The sequence below is a fragment of the Pseudophryne corroboree genome, chromosome 7 (genome assembly GCF_028390025.1).
Source record: "Pseudophryne corroboree isolate aPseCor3 chromosome 7, aPseCor3.hap2, whole genome shotgun sequence".
Taxonomy (NCBI): domain Eukaryota; kingdom Metazoa; phylum Chordata; class Amphibia; order Anura; family Myobatrachidae; genus Pseudophryne; species Pseudophryne corroboree.
In genome coordinates this window covers 400,183,980-400,205,363 of record NC_086450.1, presented here as the reverse complement: position 1 = coordinate 400,205,363, position 21,384 = coordinate 400,183,980, and positions in this window count along the sequence as shown.

Here is a 21,384-nt window from a genome sequence, read left to right as displayed (position 1 = left end):
CTCCCAATAGCCACACTGCTGCTGGGAGAGCTGCTGGTGGTGGAGACTGGAGATGAGCAGAATTGTCCCCAAAGAGCAGCACCAACAGGGACAGTTTTATTCTTTTCCTTAGGTGGAGCTGACAATTGACATCACCCACTGTAATGGGCCCTACACACTGGCAGATCCGCTGCCGAACTGCCCGACGGCGGATACGGCTGACGGTCGACCCAGCGGCGGGAGGGCAGTGACAGGGGGAGTGTAGTTTCTTCACTCCCCCCGTCACCCGGCTCTATAGTACTGCATTCTAATATGGACAATCTCGTCCATATTGGCTTGCATGCATAAGCGACGGGGCACCAACTATTAACGTGTGCGGGGACACGCATCATTAATCGTTGATGCCTACACACTACACGATATGAACGAGTTCTCGTTCATTAATGAACGAGAACGTTCATATCGTGCATTTTATCTGCCAGTGTGTAGGGCCCATTAGAGGTTTGTGTTGCAGGTTTAGAGAGAGAAGGAAATCAAAGGGGAGCAACAACAAAGGGGAGAGAGAGACTGTGAACAAGTGCAGGGAACAAGATGGGAGCTGGTGGTAGACGTTTATGAAGAGAGAGCAAGAGAGGAAGAGAGAGAGGGAAGAGAGCGAGCGGCAGAGAGATGCTGAGAGAGGAGTGCGGCGGGAGAGAGAGAGAAGCAAGATAGGCAGAGAGAGAGAGAGGAGAGAGAGTGAGTGGCAGAGATGCAGAGAGAGGAGGGGGACCAAAAGACATAAATAGAGAGTAGAGATGAGAGAGAGAGGCAGAGAGAGGAGAGAGCAAGCAGAGATGTAGAGATAGTGGGGGGGGGGCAGAGAGAGATGAGAGAGGCATAGAAAAGAGAGAGATATGGGGACAGAGAGGAGAGAGAGATGCAGAAAAGGAGAGAAAGACGCACAGAGAGGAAATGAGATGAGAGAGAGAGGCATGGAGTGAGAAAGAGGCCTAGAAAGGAGAGAGGGGGGGGGGGGCAGAGTAGTGATAGAGAAGTACAGAGGAGAGAAAGAGAGAGGCACAGAGTGGAGAGGAGAGAAATGTTAGAGAGGCATAGAAAGGAGAGAAAGAGGGTGCAGAGCGGAGAGAACGAGAGAGGCACAGAGAGGAGAGAGAAGCAGAGCGAGGAGATATAGAGAGGCACAGTGAGGAGATAGGGGGGCACAGAGATGAGAGAGAGAGAGGCACAAAGAGGAGAGAGAAAGAGAGAGGGGGCAGAGAGGGGAGAGAAGGGGAAGGTCAATGAGATTGCATGGAGTCATCATAAAATAAACCTAGCTAAAATGAGATTGCACAGTGTTACTATACACAATACTCAGGCTCTGGAAGGGCGCAGATGCAGAATCCCCCTCAGAGCCAGCTACTGTCCTCCTGCCACTAGCAGCTCCCCACACACTCCTCACCTGCCCCGCAGCCCGGCGCTGAGTTCCTGTGCAGAGATGGAGAGATCTGCTGACACGGTGTGCTGCATGGGATGTATGACGTCCCCGTCCAACGCCACCTTGCTGCTGTCTGCAGGCTCATCCCCATGCTGGCAGGGCCAGACAGGGAGGGAACGGGCTGTATCCACAGGCGGGTGCCGGGTGGCCGCAGCACGGAACCGACGGGCAATAGCAGAGCGGGAAGCGCAACAAGAATCCTGATTGGCTCCCGGGGCACACGTGACCCTGTGCAGTGTAGAGGACAGGAGCAGTGCATCGCGTAGAGGTGAGGGTGGCAGCCGGGACCAGCAGGGAGTAGGAGGGGCGCAACATGCACGATGCTCTTTCTGCTGTGAGTGGAGGATGTAATGTGCGGTCCTTCACCTGACCCCACATCACACCTCTGCTCCTCCTATACATGATTGCATGATCGGCGCCTCTCTATGTTTGGGGGGACGTGAGCTGCCCCCTTGCCCCCCCAGTTCCGACGCCCCTGGTTGGGAGGTATCTGATTGGATCCCTCTAAGAAGGAAATGCGGAAAAAAGCCCATAGGCTTATATGAGTAACATCATTACCCACTGGGTCAAAGCTCTATTGCATTCCGGAGTTTGGTACATATGGGAATATAGGCAAAACTCAGAAAACATTTTTGGAGTTTTGGCCACGTCTGGCCTTAGTTCATCCCACCCTATGTAGGTTACAATCTATAGGTATTAGATCAAAAGAAAAAACTTTTATTTTTTATTCTTGTAAATTTATCATGAGATTATTTTCAAATTGTTGTCAAGAAGATAATAAGTGTCTTTCTATCCTCCCTACTTGTGAGCTGGAAGCCATTAAATTTGTTTACAATGTATAGTACCAGTTTAGTACAATGGTGGGCAACAGGCGAGCCAGTGAGCCTTCACCTGCAACCGCACCTCCACTTCTGTCCGACTCTGGCTTATGCTCTGCTTTGACCTAAAGCAGAGATTAATATTGAACGGGAGCGTCCGGCTTGTGCAGCATGTGACTGCCAATGAACATTGCAGGGGACAGGATGTGTGGTATATTTTGTTGACATTCACCATGTCAACATTCATGACATTGACATGGTCATAATATCGACATGCAGCATGTCGATATTATGACATCATCCACATCGACACTCATCATGTTGGCACTGATGAAATGTCAACTTAATTAGAATGTCAATAAAACATCTCGGGAGGTCTAGTGGTGACTTACCTGGTCTGGTGGGTCTAGCTCCTCCATCGGAGACTTCTGGGCCCGATGGTCAAGTGATGATGACTTCTGGTGGAACCAGTGGCACTTCTTCTGGTAAGCATGACTAACCCTAACCTCCCCACCCGCAGCCTATCTCTACCCCATTGCCATTCTGTGCAGAATGTCAACATTTCACAATGTCGACATATCAGATTGTGATATCAACTTTATGAATGTTGACACTGTAAATATTGACATTGTGACTGCATTTTTTCTGTAGGGTCCTACAACTCATCGAAATGAATGAGGTAGGAGTGCGATGTGGCCTGCACCTTGTGCTGCCTGACGCTTTGCAGTCACCAGTAAGCATCGGTACTAAAATTAACTAGATTAGCTAATGAGTGTGGAGGCGTATGTAGCAATGGAGATCGCTTGAGAAGTGGCACTTGACACAGATGCAGCCTGATGGAAGGAGACAGTTAATTTGGCAATGCCCGAAAACTGGAGCCATTGCCCAACAGGGGCAATGGAGGGGGTGAGGCTAAAATGGCACAAATCGTATCATTTTAGCTTGGCTACCTCCCTACTGGCCTTCACGTCCTGGTATTATCTTTCCAGGAAGCGGAATAAAGAGGCAGTTAAACTGCCCAGCAGCAACTAAAAGCCCCAAAACTCTTCCCACTGATTCTATAGGACAAGAAAAGTCCTTTACCATAATATTAAATCTTTTATTCTTTAAGAGGAAATGTCACCAGTATATTAACCACTTAACTGACATGGTCAAATCACATGACCACGCTGCCCTACTGTGCCCCTCAGTTTTTTACAAGGAGATTCGTTCTGCAGATGTACATAATATAATATTTAAATATTTGAAAAAATACTTTTGATACTATAGTAAAGTGAAGAAAATAAAAAAAGCAGTTATATGAATGGTTTTGAAGAAAAAATTGTCCAATAAGTGGTTAAAGGGGCAATGCACTGAAAAACACCTTATGTGTACTCCTTCAAGTTTATTCTAAAACCATCAGTCCCATATAACAAAGCTGTAGCAACAGTTTGCATGGATAAGACCCAGCACAGGTGTGATGTTCTAAAAATAAATAACAGAAAGTAGAGTAGGGTCCCCATCCCAAAAACATTGGGAAAAACCGGGGGAGAGGCAGGTGGGGGGAGTGTGATATCGCAATTACCAGTGCTTGGCATTACCAGCCAGGACGACTGCCACTATAGCAGTGGGACAGAAAGCGTTGCCCAACCCCCCCTCCTCCCATAGCGCCGACCAGCCCTAGGCCAATCAGCACATTCTACTGTGTCAGGCAGAGTGACCTCTTTTTTTCTTCTCTGGCACATTCCTGGAGAGTTGCAAACTTACTTTTTCATCGGTACGGCAACTAGCGTCCAGTTAAGTTTAATTCTTTCCGGATGCTGGTGACTTTGCTTCTAGTCACATTCTTTTACATATGGGGACTGGATAATTGCTGGAATTGCACTAGTTTTGCTTAATAGGAGCCTATTATATTCCACCCACACAATGAGCTGAAAGGGAGCAAGATATGAAGAGGTGATTATTAAATGGAATAAGATTTTGTTTACATGTATTAAAATGTAAATGTATAAGGATATAATTAATTCAAAAATAAATCCATCAATTATTATTTAGCTGAAATTAATTAAACTAAAAATGAAATCAGAACAAACCAATAACAATACGCTGCTATACATGCATAAAACAGGGTCCAATTGAATGTAGAGAAAGGACTATATAGTGAAAAATGCTATTAAAACCAATTAAAAGTGAATAACATAGGTTTATTAGACAATTTATACAGATAAAAGTCTAAAAGTCATTCAATGAAGGATTAAATTTTCCCTTTTGATTTTGCACAGCATGATAAAAAAAAGTGTCATATTCTTTGAAGTCATAGTTCTAGTGAATGTCTGATTGTATTAGACTAATGTATCAAAGAAAGGAGACATGGAGTTACTGATCACACAGTACTTAAAGCTCTAATTAAATACTCTGAATCAGTTGTGTGGTTCTTCCCGCAATCCTTCTGTGTTATACAGTAAAATTATCCTCTTACAGTGGGAGAAAATGATGAGCAGAGAATACCAGTGATTGGGCAACACAGACTGATATTGTTCACATTGCAGAAAATTATCTTTGTAGGGTAAGACATCTCCGGGAGGGAAGTGGTCACCATACCGCTAGTTGGGATCCCGGACGTCACAATGCCGTCGCCGGAATCCGGACTAGCAAGAAAATACCGACGCTGGAATCCCGGCGCCACAGGCTTTCCTCCCTCTATGGGTGTCCACATGCCCGCAAGGGGCTTGCTAGCGCTCATCCTGCTGCCGACATACCCGTGGCCGGGATCCCACTTTCGGTATACTGGCGGCTGGGATCTCGGCTGCTGGTTTCCTGTACTGATCCCTCCTGGAGGGGAGGTCTGTATTCAGCTTCACCTGCCTTCAGCCAACAACATGGTATGGTGCTATGCCAATCTGTCTTCCCAGTCCCAGTTTGGTTACAATGGCTGCTGGGAACTTTTTAATTTCATGTGGTAAAAGGCTATATCATACCCAATGACTGGGTGCAACGGTATCTTTGGGGAAGTTAAAAGCCTGTCTGCTCAGATTAAAGGGCATATTTATTAGAAATTTTGATATGCCACCTCAAAAAATTTATATTCCTTATAGCTGCATATTGCAGCAATAAGGAATTTTTTTGGGGGGGGGTATTCACCAATGTGAAGTTTTATCAGGGCCCATACTGGCGATCAGTAAAGCTTGTACTATCACTTTACTTCTGGGTTCGGCCCATGCATAAGCCTAGTGAAAAACCTGCACTCACACTAGCTCACCGGTGAGGGATCATAAGATACCGCTCTGGCCATGCCTCGCTTAGAGGAAACAGCAGGGTAGCACCATCAGCAGATGGCATTAGCTACCACAGGTACATATTACATTTAACACACAGATAGAGGCAACAAAAGGTGGTCAGAGAATAGAAGGAAAGAGAAAGTAAGAAAAGAGGTGGGGAGATAAAAGTAGAGAGGGAAAGAGAGAAATACAGTATGGGAAAGGAAGGACAGAAAGAGGAAGAGAGAGATGGAAAAAATTGAAGAGAGATTTGATAAGAGAGGGGCAGAGAGAGACACGGGAGAAGAAGGAGAGAGATAGAAAAGGTGGTAGAAAAGAAAGAGAAAAAATGCAACAATAGGTACAATAACTAGTAGAGATGAGCGGGTTCGGTTTCTTTGAATCCGAACCCGCACGAACTTCACTTTTTTTTCCACGGGTCCGAGCGACTCGGATCTTCCCGCCTTGCTCGGTTAACCCGAGCGCGCCCGAACGTCATCATGACGCTGTCGGATTCTCGCGAGGCTCGGATTCTATCGCGAGACTCGGATTCTATATAAGGAGCCGCGCGTCGCCGCCATTTTCACTCGTGCATTGAGATTGATAGGGAGAGGACGTGTCTGGCGTCCTCTCCATTAGAATAGAGATAGATAGATTAGATAGAGAGAGATTGTGCAGAGTCGCAGACAGAGTTAGTTTACCACAGTCAGTGACCAGTGCAGTTGCTAGTTAACTTTTATTTAATATAATATATCCGTTCAGTTCTCTCTGCTATATCCGTTCTCTGCCTGAAAAAAAAAACGATACACAGCACAGTCAGTCACACAGTGTGACTCAGTCTGTGTGCACTCAGCTCAGCCCAGTGTGCTGCACAGTCATCAATGTATAAATTAAAAGCTTATAATTAATTGTGGGGGAGACTGGGGAGCACTGCAGGTTGTTAGCAGGAGCCAGGAGTACAATTATATTAATTAACAGTGCACACTTTTGCTGCAGGAGTGGTGACCAGTGCCTGACCACCAGTATAGTATTGTTGTATACTACTAATATCTCTTTAAATATCAACCAGTCTATATTAGCAGCAGACACAGTACAGTGCGGTAGTTCACGGCTGTGGCTACCTCTGTGTCGGCACACGGCAGGCAGTCCGTCCGACCAGAATTGTATTATTTATTATTATATACCTACCACCTAACCGTGGTTTTTTTTTCATTCTTTATACCGTCATAGTGTCATCCTAATTGTTACGAGTATACTACTATCTCTTTATCAACCAGTGTACAGTGCGGTAGTTCACGGCTGTGGCTACCTCTGTGTCGGCACACGGCAGGCAGTCCGTCCGACCAGAATTGTATTATTTATTATTATATACCTACCACCTAACCGTGGTTTTTTTTTCATTCTTTATACCGTCATAGTGTCATCCTAATTGTTACGAGTATACTACTATCTCTTTATCAACCAGTGTACAGTGCGGTAGTTCACGGCTGTGGCTACCTCTGTGTCGGCACACGGCAGGCAGTCCGTCCGACCAGAATTGTATTATTTATTATTATATACCTACCACCTAACCGTGGTTTTTTTTTCATTCTTTATACCGTCATAGTGTCATCCTAATTGTTACGAGTATACTACTATCTCTTTATCAACCAGTGTACAGTGCGGTAGTTCACGGCTGTGGCTACCTCTGTGTCGGCACACGGCAGGCAGTCCGTCCGACCAGAATTGTATTATTTATTATTATATACCTACCACCTAACCGTGGTTTTTTTTTCATTCTTTATACCGTCATAGTGTCATCCTAATTGTTACGAGTATACTACTATCTCTTTATCAACCAGTGTACAGTGCGGTAGTTCACGGCTGTGGCTACCTCTGTGTCGGCACACGGCAGGCAGTCCGTCCGACCAGAATTGTATTATTTATTATTATATACCTACCACCTAACCGTGGTTTTTTTTTCATTCTTTATACCGTCATAGTGTCATCCTAATTGTTACGAGTATACTACTATCTCTTTATCAACCAGTGTACAGTGCGGTAGTTCACGGCTGTGGCTACCTCTGTGTCGGCACACGGCAGGCAGTCCGTCCGACCAGAATTGTATTATTTATTATTATATACCTACCACCTAACCGTGGTTTTTTTTTCATTCTTTATACCGTCATAGTGTCATCCTAATTGTTACGAGTATACTACTATCTCTTTATCAACCAGTGTACAGTGCGGTAGTTCACGGCTGTGGCTACCTCTGTGTCGGCACACGGCAGGCAGTCCGTCCGACCAGAATTGTATTATTTATTATTATATACCTACCACCTAACCGTGGTTTTTTTTTCATTCTTTATACCGTCATAGTGTCATCCTAATTGTTACGAGTATACTACTATCTCTTTATCAACCAGTGTACAGTGCGGTAGTTCACGGCTGTGGCTACCTCTGTGTCGGCAGTCGGCAGGCAGTCCGTCCATCCATAATTGTATTATTATTATAATATATACCACCTAACCGTGGTTTTTTTTTCATTCTTTATACCGTCGTCATAGTGTCATACTAGTTGTTACGAGTATACTACTATCTCTTTATCAACCAGTGTACAGTGCGGTAGTTCACGGCTGTGGCTACCTCTGTGTCGGCAGTCGGCAGGCAGTCCGTCCATCCATAATTGTATTATTATTATAATATATACCACCTAACCGTGGTTTTTTTTGCATTCTTTATACCGTCGTCATAGTGTCATACTAGTTGTTACGAGTATACTACTATCTCTTTATCAACCAGTGTACAGTGCGGTAGTTCACGGCTGTGGCTACCTCTGTGTCGGCAGTCGGCAGGCAGTCCGTCCATCCATAATTGTATTATTATTATAATATATACCACCTAACCGTGGTTTTTTTTCCATTCTTTATACCGTCGTCATAGTGTCATACTAGTTGTTACGAGTATACTACTATCTCTTTATCAACCAGTGTACAGTGCGGTAGTTCACGGCTGTGGCTACCTCTGTGTCGGCAGTCGGCAGGCAGTCCGTCCATCCATAATTGTATTATTATTATAATATATACCACCTAACCGTGGTTTTTTTTGCATTCTTTATACCGTCGTCATAGTGTCATACTAGTTGTTACGAGTATACTACTATCTCTTTATCAACCAGTGTACAGTGCGGTAGTTCACGGCTGTGGCTACCTCTGTGTCGGCAGTCGGCAGGCAGTCCGTCCATCCATAATTGTATTATTATTATAATATATACCACCTAACCGTGGTTTTTTTTCCATTCTTTATACCGTCGTCATAGTGTCATACTAGTTGTTACGAGTATACTACTATCTCTTTATCAACCAGTGTACAGTGCGGTAGTTCACGGCTGTGGCTACCTCTGTGTCGGCAGTCGGCAGGCAGTCCGTCCATCCATAATTGTATTATTATTATAATATATACCACCTAACCGTGGTTTTTTTATACCACCTAACCGTGGCAGTCCGTCCATAATTGTATACTAGTAAACTATCCAATCCATCCATCTCCATTGTTTACCTGAGGTGCCTTTTAGTTCTGCCTATAAAATATGGAGAACAAAAAAGTTGAGGTTCCAAAATTAGGGAAAGATCAAGATCCACTTCCACCTCGTGCTGAAGCTGCTGCCACTAGTCATGGCCGAGACGATGAAATGCCAGCAACGTCGTCTGCCAAGGCCGATGCCCAATGTCATAGTACAGAGCATGTCAAATCCAAAACACCAAATATCAGAAAAAAAAGGACTCCAAAACCTAAAATAAAATTGTCGGAGGAGAAGCGTAAACTTGCCAATATGCCATTTACCACACGGAGTGGCAAGGAACGGCTGAGGCCCTGGCCTATGTTCATGGCTAGTGGTTCAGCTTCACATGAGGATGGAAGCACTCAGCCTCTCGCTAGAAAACTGAAAAGACTCAAGCTGGCAAAAGCACCGCAAAGAACTGTGCGTTCTTTGAAATCCCAAATCCACAAGGAGAGTCCAATTGTGTCGTTTGCGATGCCTGACCTTCCCAACACTGGACGTGAAGAGCATGCGCCTTCCACTATTTGCATGCCCCCTGCAAGTGCTGGAAGGAGCACCCGCAGTCCAGTTCCTGATAGTCAGATTGAAGATGTCAGTGTTGAAGTACACCAGGATGAGGAGGATATGGGTGTTGCTGGCGCTGGGGAGGAAATTGACCAGGAGGATTCTGATGGTGAGGTGGTTTGTTTAAGTCAGGCACCCGGGGAGACACCTGTTGTCCGTGGGAGGAATATGGCCGTTGACATGCCAGGTGAAAATACCAAAAAAATCAGCTCTTCGGTGTGGAGGTATTTCACCAGAAATGCGGACAACAGGTGTCAAGCCGTGTGTTCCCTTTGTCAAGCTGTAATAAGTAGGGGTAAGGACGTTAACCACCTCGGAACATCCTCCCTTATACGTCACCTGCAGCGCATTCATAATAAGTCAGTGACAAGTTCAAAAACTTTGGGTGACAGCGGAAGCAGTCCACTGACCAGTAAATCCCTTCCTCTTGTAACCAAGCTCACGCAAACCACCCCACCAACTCCCTCAGTGTCAATTTCCTCCTTCCCCAGGAATGCCAATAGTCCTGCAGGCCATGTCACTGGCAAGTCTGACGAGTCCTTTCCTGCCTGGGATTCCTCCGATGCATCCTTGCGTGTAACGCCTACTGCTGCTGGCGCTGCTGTTGTTGCCGCTGGGAGTCGATGGTCATCCCAGAGGGGAAGTCGTAAGCCCACTTGTACTACTTCCAGTAAGCAATTGACTGTTCAACAGTCCTTTGCGAGGAAGATGAAATATCACAGCAGTCATCCTACTGCAAAGCGGATAACTGAGTCCTTGACAACTATGTTGGTGTTAGACGTGCGTCCGGTATCCGCCGTTAGTTCACAGGGAACTAGACAATTTATTGAGGCAGTGTGCCCCCGTTACCAAATACCATCTAGGTTCCACTTCTCTAGGCAGGCGATACCGAGAATGTACACGGACGTCAGAAAAAGACTCACCAGTGTCCTAAAAAATGCAGTTGTACCCAATGTCCACTTAACCACGGACATGTGGACAAGTGGAGCAGGGCAGGGTCAGGACTATATGACTGTGACAGCCCACTGGGTAGATGTATGGACTCCCGCCGCAAGAACAGCAGCGGCGGCACCAGTAGCAGCATCTCGCAAACGCCAACTCTTTCCTAGGCAGGCTACGCTTTGTATCACCGCTTTCCAGAATACGCACACAGCTGAAAACCTCTTACGGCAACTGAGGAAGATCATCGCGGAATGGCTTACCCCAATTGGACTCTCCTGTGGATTTGTGGCATCGGACAACGCCAGCAATATTGTGTGTGCATTAAATATGGGCAAATTCCAGCACGTCCCATGTTTTGCACATACCTTGAATTTGGTGGTGCAGAATTTTTTAAAAAACGACAGGGGCGTGCAAGAGATGCTGTCGGTGGCCAGAAAAATTGCGGGACACTTTCGGCGTACAGGCACCACGTACAGAAGACTGGAGCACCACCAAAAACTACTGAACCTGCCCTGCCATCATCTGAAGCAAGAAGTGGTAACGAGGTGGAATTCAACCCTCTATATGCTTCAGAGGTTGGAGGAGCAGCAAAAGGCCATTCAAGCCTATACAATTGAGCACGATATAGGAGATGGAATGCACCTGTCTCAAGTGCAGTGGAGAATGATTTCAACGTTGTGCAAGGTTCTGATGCCCTTTGAACTTGCCACACGTGAAGTCAGTTCAGACACTGCCAGCCTGAGTCAGATCATTCCCCTCATCAGGCTTTTGCAGAAGAAGCTGGAGGCATTGAAGAAGGAGCTAACACGGAGCGATTCCGCTAGGCATGTGGGACTTGTGGATGCAGCCCTTAATTCGCTTAACAAGGATTCACGGGTGGTCAATCTGTTGAAATCAGAGCACTACATTTTGGCCACCGTGCTCGATCCTAGATTTAAAGCCTACCTTGGATCTCTCTTTCCGGCAGACACAGGTCTGCTGGGGTTGAAAGACCTGCTGGTGACAAAATTGTCAAGTCAAGCGGAACGCGACCTGTCAACATCTCCTCCTTCACATTCTCCCGCAACTGGGGGTGCGAGGAAAAGGCTCAGAATTCCGAGCCCACCCGCTGGCGGTGATGCAGGGCAGTCTGGAGCGACTGCTGATGCTGACATCTGGTCCGGACTGAAGGACCTGACAACGATTACGGACATGTCGTCTACTGTCACTGCATATGATTCTCTCAACATTGATAGAATGGTGGAGGATTATATGAGTGACCGCATCCAAGTAGGCACGTCACACAGTCCGTACTTATACTGGCAGGAAAAAGAGGCAATTTGGAGGCCCTTGCACAAACTGGCTTTATTCTACCTAAGTTGCCCTCCCACAAGTGTGTACTCCGAAAGAGTGTTTAGTGCCGCCGCTCACCTTGTCAGCAATCGGCGTACGAGGTTACATCCAGAAAATGTGGAGAAGATGATGTTCATTAAAATGAATTATAATCAATTCCTCCGCGGAGACATTGACCAGCAGCAATTGCCTCCACAAAGTACACAGGGAGCTGAGATGGTGGATTCCAGTGGGGACGAATTGATAATCTGTGAGGAGGGGGATGTACACGGTGATATATCGGAGGGTGAAGATGAGGTGGACATCTTGCCTCTGTAGAGCCAGTTTGTGCAAGGAGAGATTAATTGCTTCTTTTTTGGGGGGGGTCCAAACCAACCCGTCATATCAGTCACAGTCGTGTGGCAGACCCTGTCACTGAAATGATGGGTTGGTTAAAGTGTGCATGTCCTGTTTTGTTTATACAACATAAGGGTGGGTGGGAGGGCCCAAGGATAATTCCATCTTGCACCTCTTTTTTCTTTTCTTTTTCTTTGCATCATGTGCTGATTGGGGAGGGTTTTTTGGAAGGGACATCCTGCGTGACACTGCAGTGCCACTCCTAGATGGGCCCGGTGTTTGTGTCGGCCACTAGGGTCGCTAATCTTACTCACACAGCTACCTCATTGCGCCTCTTTTTTTCTTTGCGTCATGTGCTGTTTGGGGAGGGTTTTTTGGAAGGGACATCCTGCGTGACACTGCAGTGCCACTCCTAGATGTGCCCGGTGTTTGTGTCGGCCACTAGGGTCGCTAATCTTACTCACACAGTCAGCTACCTCATTGCGCCTCTTTTTTTCTTTGCGTCATGTGCTGTTTGGGGAGGGTTTTTTGGAAGGGCCATCCTGCGTGACACTGCAGTGCCACTCCTAGATGGGCCCGGTGTTTGTGTCGGCCACTAGGGTCGCTAATCTTACTCACACAGCTACCTCATTGCGCCTCTTTTTTTCTTTGCGTCATGTGCTGTTTGGGGAGGGTTTTTTGGAAGGGCCATCCTGCGTGACACTGCAGTGCCACTCCTAGATGGGCCCGGTGTTTGTGTCGGCCACTAGGGTCGCTAATCTTACTCACACAGCTACCTCATTGCGCCTCTTTTTTTCTTTGCGTCATGTGCTGTTTGGGGAGGGTTTTTTGGAAGGGACATCCTGCGTGACACTGCAGTGCCACTCCTAGATGGGCCCGGTGTTTGTGTCGGCCACTAGGGTCGCTTATCTTACTCACACAGCGACCTCGGTGCAAATTTTAGGACTAAAAATAATATTGTGAGGTGTGATGTGTTCAGAATAGGCTGAAAATGAGTGTAAATTATGTTTTTTGAGGTTAATAATACTTTGGGATCAAAATTACCCCCAAATTCTATGATTTAAGCTGTTTTTTAGGGTTTTTTGAAAAAAACACCCGAATCCAAAACACACCCGAATCCGACAAAAATAATTCGGTGAGGTTTTGCCAAAACGCGTTCGAACCCAAAACACGGCCGCGGAACCGAACCCAAAACCAAAACACAAAACCCGAAAAATTTCAGGCGCTCATCTCTAATAACTAGTGACCTGGGGAATGACTGGATCCAAAATACTAGTAATAAATAATAATAATAATAATAATAATAATAATAATACAACTAGCTGATGTGCCCAGTTTCAACCGGGCAAAGGTCCCTGGGCGGAACATTTCCCCCTTTTTTACCCCCTTAGGAGTCGAATTTTGAAAAATCCCTGCTTAATTGGTGGCTGCAAATAACTGTCGCAGTTTCCAGACCACTCATCAGGTCACATGTTCCAGTTCACTCACCAGATGCACAGGGAGAGTTCACCAACTGTCACATTTTCCAGAGCACAATGGTTGTACATTGTAACTGGCACGCAGATGTTTTGTCACATAACTCTGAAACGAAGCAACCAATTACAATTACAACATTTTCTGCAAATCTATGGACCAAGACCTTTAATTTGGTATATGATGTGCCCTGCTCAGATAAAGGCATCATAGAAATACATCACTCATAAAAGTCGTCCTTCTGCTATTAATAATAAAAATAATAAATAATAATAAATCATCTATCTCTCCCATGTATATATTTTTTTACAAAGCCACTCAACATTAATCGTACCATCCCGAAGCGCACAATTTGTTTTAAGGGAAAGAAACACAATATACCACAAAATATTATACAGTGTATCCTATATGATAAAAGACTAAAGCTGCTCCTCACCTCTATGGGGTGAATTCAAGTGTTTTGTATGCAGGAATCCACTACATTGCAACCGACAGGTCAATTTAAGTGTTCGGGCTCGCACAACCGCAGACGCTGACATTACTGTTATGTTGTTCCATCATTTTGATGGGCTGGTAACTAGTATAAAATAAAAACCTGTAAATTCATTGCTGTATTATATAAGTAATGTACAATTTACTTGGTGAGTCAAATAAAAAGCATTTTTAAAGCTAAAAACGAGTATCTATCATATGATATTATTATACATCTTATTATACAGTACAGTATTTGTGGGTCTCTTGAACAAGAAAGATGTAACAAGAAACCCAATGATTCTAGCTGGCAAAAGTATAGAGAACTTTCAACTTGGTTTTTGTTGCCACGGTAACCGCATCCCTGCTACACTCATGTGCAGCACATCTGTCTTAGGCACGGTGGATTCTGCTGTCCCATGAGACCAAGGCATCAAAAATTACAGCATCAGCCAAAATGAATGCAGGACATAAAATACAAATAACTGTAGTATTGCAAACTTATATCAGCACATTAGTTATATTGTCGTTCCATAACAACTATACAGTAACAATACAGCATGCAGCAGTTAGGAAAAAGACTATTTGGTTTAAAGCAAGGTCTACCTATGCTTGTGAAGAATTCATTGATCACATCTTAAATTAATTATATTTCAGCAACATGATCCAGTGTCTAATGGGATCCATGTCAATAATAATAATAATAATAATAATAATAATAATAATAATTGTAGTGTATTTCTTTAGTTGTTTTATTTATCTGATGTTTTTTTCTCTTGTCTTTTTTTCATGTGCTTATGTTATTTTTGTCCTCCCCCCCCCCCTTCATTTCATTACAATCCTGAATGCATTTTGAAACGTTGGTCCAAAAGTTCAAATAGAAAACGGACTCAGCATGTAATAAAGCTGAATGGAAACATACGGCTTAATTTCCCCCCCCTTAAACAATGAGGAAGAAATAACATGTTGGAAACCATTGACTTTACCCAAGGAACCAATGTATCAAGCCTTAGAGAGTGATAAATAGCACGTGATAAAGTACCAAACAACCAGCTCCTAACTTCCATGTTACAGGCTATTGCCCTTATTTATCAATGAGTGATAAATTTCACTGTGATAAATTGCACCAGCCAATCGTCTCCTAACTGTCATTTTTCAAACTACAGTCTGTAACATTGCAGTTAGGAGCTGATTGGCTGGTGCAATTTATAAGTCACAGTGAAAGATGAGAGACATGAGACAGAACAAAGCAGAAGAGCTGAAGGCCACTATTGAAGCATCCTGGTCTTCCATAACACCTCAGCAGTGCCACAGGCTGATAGAATCCATGCAACGCCGCATTGAGGCAGTAATTCATGCCAAAGGGGCCCAAACCAAGTACTGAGTACATATGCATGTTTATACTTTTCACAGGGCCGATATTTCTGTATTTAAAATACTTTTTTTATTGATTTTATGTAATACTCTAATTTTCTGAGATTTTGGATTTGGGGTTTCCTTAAGCTGTAAGACACAATCATCAAAATTATAACAAATAAAGGCTTAAAAGATCTCACTTTGCATGTAATGGGTCTATATAATATATTAGTTTCACATTTTAAGTTGGATTACTGAAATAAATGAACTTTTGCACGATATTCTAATTTTCTGACTTTCACCTGTATATTGAGAAATGCAATCTGATCAAATTCCCCCACCCCCCAAATTTAAAAAAAAAAAAATACCTCAGTGATCCCTGTGATAATAATGCTTTCCTGAGACAGCGTTATCAGAGGACTCACTGCAGATCCTGTGCTCTTGCACAGCTTTCTCTGCCCCTAGGCAGGGAAAGTTATGCAGGGAGCCGGCAGTGTGACAGCTCTGTGTGTCCAATGGAACCACAGAGCTGATCACTTTGTAAAAAAAAAAAAAGTACAAAAAAAATAATCATACAGGGACTGGTGATCGGTGCTCTGGTGCGGTCTGCAGGTGATCAGGGCTCCCTGCCGCTCCTGTTACTCCCGGTGCAGTAAAGTGATGCTGCAAAGCGGCAACTCACTTTACAGCATCGGAAATCACAGTAGCAGGGAACCCTGATGACTGGTAGATTTCCAGGAGCACTAATCACTGATTAGGTGAGTATGATTAGCGGTGGGGGAGGGTCTCACGTGTAGGGTTAGTTGTGATGGGGCGGTGGCGACCCAGCAGCAGCTGTAGCAGCTATGTCTGCAGTGAGTATGCAGCACATATCCTGGGTATTTTTTATGAAACATAAAACCAGATAATGCTATGGAGTGGCATCGCAGGTACAGAGCTTTCTCACAAGCATCCATGCAATGTATTCAATTACTACAGTGCAAAATGGGTCAATTTTACCATATCTCATCTGCATCTTCAGATGCGGATGGTGATAAATCAGCTTTGGAACAGTGGCCTCTGCATGTGGCCTATTGGTAAAGTGTTGACCCTAATTACATTGATATAACCAGTGTGACTATCTATAGTATTACCAGAATCTAAAACCTCTAATAAAGCCATAGTGAAGCATTTATCAAAATTCTGCCATGACACACCAGGGGCAATATTTACTAATATTCGTGTTTGAGTCGGTTTATGTAGTGTTTAAACTTGTTTTGTATCGGGTGTATTTTCATGCAACTTTTTGAAACTATATACGCAAAGTTACAAAGCAGTCGACTTTATGGTTTTCGTGTTTTCCGATGTCGATGCCAGTCGTTTTTTTTTTTGGACCATTCTCGGCCGTCATTGTCATTTGCGTACGTCTTTTGGTTGTTTTTACCGGTATTTTTTCTAAGTTAAACGCGGCAGGTTTTTTTTAAGACCCCGGCCGCATTTTCACTTTTAGTTTCGTTTTTCATCCCCGTTCATGATTGGTTGTGTAGATGTAGGAGTGTCTGTGCGCAACCATATAAATATGCCCCAAACCGTCCGCACCTCGTTGGTTTAGTTAGTGGTGAGGAGGAGGGAGGTTGTGCTGTGGAGGTAGGTGAATTTGTGGTTTGGTGAGGCGTGTTGGTAGCGATTTCTGAGTGTGGTATTGTGTTTGAAAGTCGTCTTGTCATTCTTGTAGTCTTGTTTTTTGTGGTTTTGTCTCATTTTTTGTCCAAGTTATTTTTCTTTATAGTCCCTTGTCAGTGTTTGTGTGTGTGTGGGTCTGTGTGTGTGAGTTGTGTAGTGGTAGTGGAGGAGTGTGTTGTTTGTCTATTTTTTTTTCTGTGTTAAGTGTTTAGACACACAACTATGTGTGACTCAGAGGTGGGTGAGGTGGAGGGTGTGAGTGAGGGCGAGGAGGTCAGTCAGGTAGAGGAGGTGGGTGAGGTTGCTGCAGCAGCCTCAAGTGACAGTGATAGTGACAGTCAGACAGCTCCGCAGCCACGCACCACTACTAAGACTGGGCGGAATGTAAAGTTTAGTTTTGCTGAAAATGTGGCATTGGTGCGTGAGCTGATGAAGTATCAGCGGCAGTTATTTGGGCCTGAGTCCACCAAGGTGCCAACACGTAGGAAGATGGTGTTGTGGGCGAAAGTTGTTGCTGCTGTCAATAGTGAGGGGGTGGTCAAGCGGACGGAGGACACGTGCCACAAACGGTACTATGACATAAAGCGACGTGTCAAGTCCAAAATGGCCAAGGAGGCGAAGTCGGCTCGAAAAACCGGTGGTGGCCAGCCCTATATTGCAAGATATCTGGAGTATGAGGAGCCCATGCGGAGTGTAATACCTCCTGAAGTAGTCTCTGCAACCCATGTCCGGGATTCAGATAGGCCCAGGAAGAATGGTGAGCATGTGTATTTGCATTAAAATTCTATGACCTTATTTTATTTTTATTTTTTTAAATGTGTGTCATGTCACGTTGCATATTACTCCCATCTTCAAGTGTGTGTCAGCAAATACATTGTTTTGGGTAATGTTTTATACAAAAGCCAATGTAACATCTTGCTTTATTGTATGTCATGTGTTTTTTCCCAGTATATTTTGCATGTGTAGTTTGGACTTGGTGTGTCATTGAATTGTCCTGCAATAATGTTTTCCTTATGGACATTTTTTGTTTTTTAATTTGGACTATGTTTTATATTTAGGTTATCCATGTGCAATGTTTCAAAAACAGTGGTTGTCATGTTAGAGGCTGGAGTAGTGGAAAGTGGTTTGGACACCACTTACACGTGTAATGTCATTATTACAGAATGTAATATTTTTTATTAAAAAAAAACACTATTTGTTCAGTTTGAGTTTGTATTTGTACTGTGACACAACACTGCAGTGTAATTTTTTAATTTTTTTTTTTTTTTTTTTTGGCTCATATAGTGGTAATGTGTGTTTGGAGTGCCACATCACAGAGCAATTTATATATTGCATCTGTAATATTTTTCCTTTAATTACAAAATGAAGATGTGTGTGTTTGTGGTTGTTAATGTATGTATTTTTACTTGTGGCCTATGTCAGTGTCCTGTACATGTTTTCCTGTGTTGAACTTTCCATAGTGCATATGGCTATTGGACAATGTTTATTGTTTTATGTAGTGGTTTTTTTGTTTCCGGTCCTTATGTTTTTCATAAAAATAAAGCAAGCATTTATTAAAGAATAAATGTTTATAAGCATAATGGGTGGATGTATCAACAATAGCATGAATACATGAGTGTTTTTTTTTTTTTTTACAGTGTTTGAAAAAAGCAGTACTACTCGTCCTTGTTATGCACACCAGTGCCAGCAGGAATGTACTGGTGTCTGAACGGAGAGGGATGCAAAACAAATGAACTCACAGACAGACTGGGGAATATGACATTACATACATAGAAGGTGATAGGGTAACAAAATAAACACAAAGTGAACAGAGAAGCCCAAAGGCTAAGAAACTGGGTGTCTCCCTAGTATTAGGAATGCTCAGATGGAAAGAAGCGAGATGTTGTGATTTAATACGTAGAGAACCCGAAATGCTGTTGCTAAGGGCAACAGCAAAACCCTAAAGGGTTACCAACGGGTGTGGCAGTAAACTCCTTGGTCAGAGATAGAATAATAGACACAAGGAGAGTCTCCACAATCCTAGTCCTCACTTGCAGTGCACTGGTTCAGCTTACTGCCACTAAACTGACACCAGAACACCTTGCACAGTGAGAAAGGATTTTGGCAGGCAAGTCTGAGAATACAGCCGCAAACTTGCTAGGTTCACAGAGTAGCAAAAGAACCCCAGCAGGTTAAACGACTGACTCCAGTCTTACTGCTAGGTCTGGATTGGCAGAGTGTAATACCAAATCCCAAGGCCTATTTGCAGTAAGCAACAAACAAATACAAAGTTTACACAGTACTAGCTAGCTTTCAGGAACTGACTAACCAACAAAGATTCAGCAGCATCTGCCTAACCTGAGAAGAGGGTTTATATAGCAGGTGCTGTCCACGCCCCACTCAGACCTCACAGACTGTGAGCACAAAAACCAGCACCGGATCCCCTGCCGTGCACAGAGCCTGTAACCACTGCACAGCAAAAGACCCGAACCGGAGTATCAGCTACGCTCAGGTTACTCCGCTAGCACTTGTCTCCCTGTTGCCATGACGACGTGGCAGCACAGAGCAGGAGACTCTAACAGTCCTCCAGTAACTCCCATCACATTTGATGATCAAGACGCTGCGGAAGCAGGTAAAGTGTCCATTGTAGTATAGGGTATGTTTGTAAAGGAATGGACATAACAAAATTTAACTTTCATTAATAGGTCCATCAAAAGAAGTTTGGAGCAGCAGAAGTGGGACTTCTGTAAGACATCACCACAAAAAAACCTGTGGCAGCAAAGAAAGCAAGGTCTCATGTCCAGGGCCAACCACAGCAGGCTACCCCGCCACGAAGATTATCGACAGTATGTTCGGTCCCCCCACTCCAAATTTTGGACACACCTCCAAGACGTCATCCACACTCCCCTCATCTTGATTGTGAGTATCAAACTGAAATAAATGTAAACAATTTTAGATCGTAATCAAGCTTTTTCTTAACCGCATTAAGTCAAAACACATCAAAAACGTATATAATTACCGAAGTAAGTAAAACATGAAATGGAATCCAAGCAAAATGGCCTTGTCCACATCCAGTAAAGATATGTATGTCCACTTGAGCCATACAGTAGCACATTGTGTGTAAGATGCTGCAACATGTTTATTGTTTGCATATAGTAAGCTTGTTTATCAAATTTACACATGTGTGTTTGAGCTCACATTGCCAAATACATATAAAAACATTCCTATGTTTGTTTTAGAAAAGCTATAAGGTAACACATTATGGATTACAATGTGTTTTTATGGTGGAGTATGTCTGATCTACAATAAAACTAAAGTGTTTGCTTTCACAATTAAGTAACCAGACACATTTGCCACAAACAGGCATATGTATGTATTTAAGTTATGAGTGATGATGTTGCTAGGCAGAATATCTGAAAGCAACAGTAAATGAAATGTGTTCCATGTGTAGTGATTTGTTTTCATTTATCAAACATATGGATAGCTAACGGCAAATTTTTTGACATTTCAGCTTCTAGTCCTGGTAACAGCATCCCTCCGCAACAACAGCAACACAGGGACATGGAGGAGACAATCATCTTAGAAATGCAGCCATTAAGCCAAGGAATCAGCCACCCAGCACCTGTGAGTACACCACCACAGCAAAGCACACCACCACCACAACACAGCCCAACAACACCAGTAACACAAGGCCATGATCAGGTGTTTTGGACCATTTGGGCTAGACAGCAGGCCACTAATGAAGATTGCCTGCGTAGGCAAACACAAATGTTTGCAAGCCTACCATGTCACCTCAGAAGAATAACCAGAAATATGAGTAGACAAAATGAACAAACAACCAGAATTGGCAATACCATGGACCTCATGCATACAGACATTACAGAGGTCATGGGCAACTTACAGCGCATAATGGAAGAACAGCACAGACTAATGGAAGAACAGCACAGACAACAGCAAAGTTATATGAATATTTTTCAAAACAATCAAAAGATTCATGAAAGTTTATTCCGAATTGTAGACAATCAAAATGCTGCTACACGTGAACTCAATGCCACCCTCACTAACCTGAATAAAACACTCAGATCCATGCACCAACAGCAAACAAGCAGCAGTTCTGGTATGACTACTCCAAATATCACGCCAGTCTCATCACCACGAAGACGCTCCACCAGAGCACGACAACATGACAGTGCTAAAGGCAAAGGGCAGGACAAG